The following is a 7,634-nucleotide window of genomic DNA, read 5'->3' as shown; positions in this document are numbered from 1 at the left end:
TATTATTCCTCGTTCTCTTAAGCATGAAAATAAAAAGTGGTATGAATATAGATTTTCATAGGTTGTTTTTGAAAAAATCATTTACGGTAAGTACGAAATAAACGGTCTTCTTTATATTAAATGAATTTTACTCAAATTAAGTGCTCCATTAGTTATTTTATGATTTTTTTATCAATTTTCAGTTTTTCGTATCTGTGATTAGTATGATATTCTTACTGGGCTAGTGTAACTCACCCTTTCATTAACTATTTCAAACTAAGAAGACCAAGATCCAGTCCCGATCAGCAAGAAAGTTGTGAGTAGTTCACTATCCGGACTCCCTTCAAGTGCTAGTGAAGGTTGTTCTTGGATGTTTTGTTATTCATTTTTCATTTTATTTCTTTAATTTATGTTTGTCTTTTAAAAGAAACATTCTCGTAACCCTATAGGCATTCAAAATTATTATGTAAAGAATATAAACTCTAATCCTATTAACCGCTTCTGCATTAAATTTATGAATTTATTTCTTTTTTAGTTACGAGCCTTCATAGTTGATATTAGAGCCGTGTTTCTCGAAACCATTCCTTACAGAAAGACTTAAAAACACCAAATACAAACTATCACTCAACCTTTTTTTTGTAAAATGCAGGTACAAGAAAATGAGGAGAGGAAGAACCCAATAAATCGAGCAGCCCAGAATGGCTCACTTCGAGAGGATGTTGACCGACTCTTTGAGATGCTGAGAGACTCATCTCTGCACAGCTGGCCCAGGAGGAAAGGTGGGAGCTGTCTGACCCTCCCCCGCTGCCATAATTTGAGTCACCCTCGCAGTGGGAAGATCTAAAGTCACCACAGTACAACCTTGCTCATCCATTGTACCATCCGACACCACCACAGTACAATATGGTGCCTCTACCGCATCATCTGATATCGCCATAGTACAACCTGGTGCCTCCACCATATCATTCAGCACCACCACAGGGTCACTCGGTCCCTCCCCAGCACAATCCAGTTCCTCTTTCACGGGATCCAGTTCCACCCATGATGGACCCAGACTACATTGAAAGGTACAAAAGACTAAACTCATCTACATTTGTAGGTACATCCTCTTTTCAAGAGGCCAAGTATTGGTTGGCTGAGACAGAGAAGGCCTTCACGACTCTTGGGATGATTCCTGAACAGAAGATTGTACTAGCCACTTAATGCTTGTAAGAGAGGCAGGCTGCTAGTGGCAGCTCAAACAAGCCACCCTGCCCGGTCCAATCACTTGGGAATAATTCCTAATGGCCTTCAATGTAAAGTACCTCCCAAAGTACCTGGGACATTTGAAAGAGATGGAATTTGCACAACTAGTAGGGTGAGATGACTGTGTTAGAGTATGCCTGAAAGTTCCTAAAGTTGGACCGATATTCTCCTGAGAGCATGATAGATGAGGGCAGGAAGGCAAGGAATTTCGAGTGGGGCCTCTACCCTGAGATTAGACAACAACTGTACGTAATTGAGTTTAGTACCTACTCAGCCGTTCTAGCCAAGACACAGCTAGTTGAGAGGAACATTCGCATCTTTCCTCCAGCAGTGGGGAATCCCAGAGCCCCGGTTTCATATCGTAAACTAGCACCTACTGCATCAATTCAGTAGAACAAAAAGCTTAGATAAGTGACTCATGCTTCTCTTCAATCTCCAGTAACAAGATGCGATAGGACTTCCGAGCACTGTGGCAAGGATCATGGGAACCGGTCGCTGTTATCGTCTTAATAATATTTGTCGCATATGTGGGAGTACCCAACATTACGCGAGAGAGCGCCAATGGAATCAGAACCAGACAAGACCTCCTATGCAGGACAGAGCTTACAACCTAACTCAACAGGATGCTGAAGTCAGTCCGGACATGATACAATGTACGTACACTATCTGTAACCACCTTGCACATGTTTTGATTGATATTGGTGCTTCACATTTGTTTATCTCACACACTTTTACAGAAAACTTAAATGTATCACTGGAAATACTTGATTTTATGTTTTTGTATCTACTCCTAAAAATAGGACACTATTAGGTTAGGTTATATATAAAACTTGTATCATAGACATAGTAGGTAGAAAATTGAATATGGACCTGATAGAGATTGACACAGGGTACTTTGATCTAATCCTAGGAATAAACTAGTTAGCGGCCTACCACACCACCGTAGATTATTTTCACAAAAAACTTGTATTCAACCCTCCTAACAAAGAGCCATTTACAAGTTAATAAAAATTTTAAATGATAATTTCCTCATCATGTAGTGCTTTAACTTTGTTGTCTTCTCTACATTAGGCAAACATAAGAAAGAAGTTTACATTCAAGAGATCTCGATAGTCTGAGACTTCCCGAATGTATTTCCTGATCAACTATCCGGACTGCCAGTAGATAGAAAAGTTGAGTTCACCATAGATCTTTAGTCTGACACCCAGTATATCTCTGTTGCTCCTTACCACATGAGCCGTGTCGACATGGAAGAATTGAAGAAACAGATCAATGAATTGTAAGATAGTAGGTTCATCCGACATAGTGTATCTCTTTGAGGTGCTAGAGTCACATTTGCAAGGAAAGGGGATGGGATGTTACGATTGTGTATTGACTACAGGGGATTGAATCGAGTTACAATCAAGAACAAGTACCCCTCCCCAAAATTGATGACCTATTTGACCAGTTGCAGGGTGCCTAGATCTTCTCCAAAATAGATTTGTGTTCAGTTTACCATCAGGTAAAGATCAAGGTAGAGGACATTCCCAAGACAGCTTTCAGAATCAGGTACGAACATTATGAGTTCCTAGTCATGCCCTTTGGACTAACTAATGCACCAACCATTTTTATGGACTTAGTAAACAAGTTTTTCAGATAATTCTTGAATCAGTTCGTCATTATATTTATCGATGATATCCTAATCTATTCAAATAGCAGAGAGGAACACGTTCACCACCTGACTCAGGTTTTGCAAGTTCTCAGGGAGAAAAAACTGTATGTAAAATTAAACAAATGTGGGTTCTGACTCGAGCAGACTATCTTTATAGAACACATTATATCAATAGATGGAGTATCAGTGAACCCCAAAAAAGTTGAGACAATGCTGGGATGGGAGAAATTGACCTCGGTTAAGGAGATTCGTAGCTTTATAAGAATAACAGATTATTACTGCAGGTTTGTAAAAGAAGTTTTCAGCTTAGCTGCTCCTTTTATCCGACTCACAAAGAAAAACGTTAAGTTTGAATGGAACATAAACTGCAAAACGAGCTTTACATAACTTAAGAAGTAGTTGACTACTACACCTATGTTGGCCTTACCAAGTGGGACAGGTGGATATACAGTGTAAAGTTATGCTTATTATTTGAGGTTAGGTTGTGTTCTGATGCAGCATGGCAAAGTCATACCCTATGGGTCCACACAGTTGAATTATCATGAAAAAAATTACTCCACCCACGACTTGGAACTTACTGCCATTATCCATGCCTTAAAGACTTAGCGCCACTACTTGTATGGGGAGACTTTTGAAATTTTTACTAACCATAAAAGCTTGAAGCACATATTCACTTATAAGGATTTGAAAATGTGTCAGAGGCGTTGGATATAGCTCCTAAAGGATTATGACTGTAATATATTGTATCACACGGGCAAGGGCAATATAGTGGCTGACGTACTCTGCAGAAAAGTGCAGGTATGTTAACTCACACAATGGTTTCTGAATGCATGGGTAATAGGGACTGTACAATGATACGACTTCAAGAATCAAAGAGAGTTGCATGGTTGGCTCACCTGGCTGTCCAACCCGAATTCATGTAGAGAATAAGAGAGGTCTATTTAACCGATTCCACCATAGCCCTACTCAAGAAAGATGCAAAACAAGTAGTCCATCAAAGATTCCAAGTCTTTACCGATGGATTACTTAGGTTTCATGACAGAGTGTGTGTTCCAGATGACAATGAACTAAAAAAGGACATCATGACAGAGGCTCACAGGTCCAAGTTCACCATACATCCCAAAAGTACTAAAATATATCAAAGTATACGACCCTAGTTTTGGTGGAGCAAAATAAAAAGAGAGGTAGCCGACTTTGTTTCCAAGTGTCTGCTATGCCAACAAGTTAACACAGAGCATCAACGCCAAGGCGAGTAACTTCAGTGATTACCAATCTCGGAATGAAAGTGGAAACATATCACAATGGATTTTGTAACAGCGTTGTCTAAGGCACGCTCAGGACATGATGTCATTTGGGTAATTCTCGGCTATTAAGATGATCGACCCCTTATACAAGCTAGCAAAAATTATATCCGAGAGATAGTCAGGTTACATGGAGTTCCAGTGTCAATGGTATTCGACAGATACCTCAAGTTCACTTCTCGATTTTGGTATAGTTTTCAGTAAGCTATAGGAACGAAACTGTCCCTTAGCACCCCATTCCGCCCTTAAACTAATAGACAATCAGAGATGATGATTCGCACACTGGAAGAAATGTTCTGAACTTGTGTTCTAGACTTCGGAGGTCATTGGGATGATCACCTACCTCTGATAGAGTTCGTCTACAATAACAGCTACCGGACAAATATCGGCATGGTCCCGTACAAGGCATTGTACGGTTTCCCATGTAGATTGTCGATGGCCGCCCATGCAAATCGCCGATCTGTTGGTAAGAGGTGGGTGATAGAAAATTACTCGGCCCAGATCTTATGGAGAAGACTACAGCCAAAATAGTTAAAATCAGAAAAAAAAAATCCAAACAACTCATAGTAGGCAGAAAAATTATACGGACTCCCGGATGAGGGATTTGGAATTTGAGAAAGGTGACCGAGTATTTCTTAAGATCACTCCTTTCAAAGGGATTAGTATATTTAGCAAGAGAGGAAAACTAAATCCCTGGTTCATCGGACCATTTGACATCTTAAACCAGATTTATATGACTGCCTACAGACTAGCACTACCTCCAAAGCTATGTAGGGTTCATAATTTGTTCTATGTATCTATGCTACGCAAATACAACCCGAACCCCTCACACATCCTGTCCCACGAGCCTCTATTACTCTAGGAAAATCTATTCTATAAGGAGGTACCGGTAGGCATCATAGACCAGAAAAGTAGAGTACTTCGCAACCGAGAAATTCCATTTATCAAGGTCCTATGGCAGAACTATACGCAGGAAAAGATCACTTGAGAACTAGAATCAAACTTCAGCGCCCAATAGCCCAGCTGTTCGACTGAGTGAGAGAGTGATCAATTTGAAAGACCAAATTTTCTTAAGGGGAGAGAGTTGTAATACTCAGTCTCGAAAAACGACCCAACATAAATTTTTTATTCTTTAATTATTAATTTAAAATAATTGATTATTTTATTTTATTTTTATTTAAGTAAAATTTTGAGAAAAAATAAATTAGGGACGAGATTGAAAATAATTTTATAAAAAATGGGTGAAAATTTAGGTTCTGTGAGTGTTTTTCAACAAAAAATTGGAAATAGAAAGTCAAAGTGCAAATAAAGAAAATTCGGCCACGTAAAACTGCCCAATCAACTGTCTCGAAGAACTGGAGCGCGCTGTATGGCAAGGTAGGCTGACGTCGGGAGGCCATGTTGACGATCCGCATGCCCCATGATCGAACGACCCATGACCGATCCCACACACGTGGAGGATCCGGATCTGTTTCCCCCTTAGGTGTGATCGAACGGTTGAGATTAATCGTAATAAACAGCCCAAATTTGTTTTCTTCTTAAATGCAATCGGACGGACGAGATTGATCGCGATGGACAATCTAGATAAACGCGGGATAGTTATAAATACTTTGCATCACAGGGGAACCCAAACCCTAACTGCCAGCCCCCACCGGAGAAGAAAAATCAGACGCCAAAGAAGGAGGTCGACCACAAACCGCCGTTGCACTGGAGCCACTGCCAACCACTAAAAAAGGTAAAAATTCTCCCTACCCGCTTGAAATTAGATTATGAGTATCACTATGGCCAAATCGGAGCAAGAGAGATAGCAGATAAGTCAGAAACCATGGACAAAGCCCGGTGGAGCCGCCGCGGTCAAAACCTGAAAACCCTTTCGATGAGTCCCTTCTCGTTCCCGTTTCATGTGATTTTTTGATCATTCTGTTCATCGTCCTTTTCTGTGCAGGGTAGCTAAAGAAAAAACTTCAGCAGCGAAGGAGAACTAGCAGAACCGCCACACCTGGAGATCCCTCCACCGGTAAGTTCGATTATTTTTGTGATTTCCGGTGCACGCAGCTACTACCATCTATTTCTAAGGAGGCAATACAGATAGATACCAACTAGCTATGGATGGGTGCGGAATCAATAATAATAATAATATATTACTCAAAAAATCATGCAATCACACTTTTTCTCCGGTCGCCATCATTCATTCCCATAGGCACATAAGCATGAATAGTAACATATAGATTCCCAAGGAAAACTATACCACAGTTCCAATACGGAACCTAATAACCAGCACTCATAGCCTAGTGGCTCCAACCAATAACAATACCAATACCCCTCCAAGAAAATTATATAGACCGAATTTAGACTAGACAACTTAGTGAGTTAAGTTTTATTATACACTTAAATCATTTTTTTTATACATAACCCCTAAGCTATCCTAGACCTAATTCAGCCTAACTCTATTATTTTTTCCCATTTCTCCCTCTCACATTCTTTCCAAAACCTTACTTGTCCCTCTACGCATCCCAACCATCCATCTACTATTTTCCCTTTTTAATTCATTCATTTCACTTCCATTTCAATTCTTTAGTAATTTAACCATTTCAATATAATAATACAAATCATACAATTTATATATATAACATACATCAAGTAAGAAAAACAACAAGCATACTAATTTAATTTAATCCTAATGTTGCCTAATTAATTTTTTATCCATTTATTTTACTAACACTTAAGTCTTCTAGCATAATTCTATTTTACTTTAAGTTTTCTATTTAAGTTTACTAATCCTATCTATCTATCTCCTAATTCCATTCTTTGTTTTGGTTTATTTCCTAATTTTAGTAAGTTTTAATTTAATTTCTATTTCAATGAATTTACAAAATTGTCTAACTAATTACCTCAAATTTATTATTTATAATTCCCTTATTTGCAGTATTTATAATTTCCTATTTTCATTTATTTTCCAACTTTCTTTTTCTATTTAATTCAAATCTTCCTTTCCTCTATTGACAGAATCCTAACCTTAAAACATAAAATAGCATCAACAACAAAATCAATCAAGAAGATATCCTTTGATTTAACCAAAACGTCATGAACTCCCACACACACACACGTAAGTTCATTTAAAACCATATTGCTTTCTATTTTTATTCAAAATACACCTTCTAGATGCATATAAAAAACTCGTTAAAAATGATTAAAGGAGTACTTCAATTCTTACCTCAATTGAGGCATGGTAACGAACTAATTCCAAGGATTTAGTTCCAATTGCAACCCCAAAGAACAAACACCTCGCAAACTGTGGTTCGGGTCTTCAACGAAACCCATTCGACGTATTAGGTGAACACACGTCACACAAACAACTCTCCTTCGCTCATGCATATGAGCGGACTACATAACCGAACACCCTACGGAAAATGGAGAGTGCATCACATTTAAGGAAAGTATAATTGCATATTTTCTTA

This window comes from Carica papaya, chromosome 9 (assembly GCF_054855325.1).
Source record: "Carica papaya isolate Zhongbai chromosome 9, ASM5485532v1, whole genome shotgun sequence".
In the NCBI taxonomy this organism is placed as follows: domain Eukaryota; kingdom Viridiplantae; phylum Streptophyta; class Magnoliopsida; order Brassicales; family Caricaceae; genus Carica; species Carica papaya.
Note: the sequence above shows the minus strand (reverse complement) of the source record.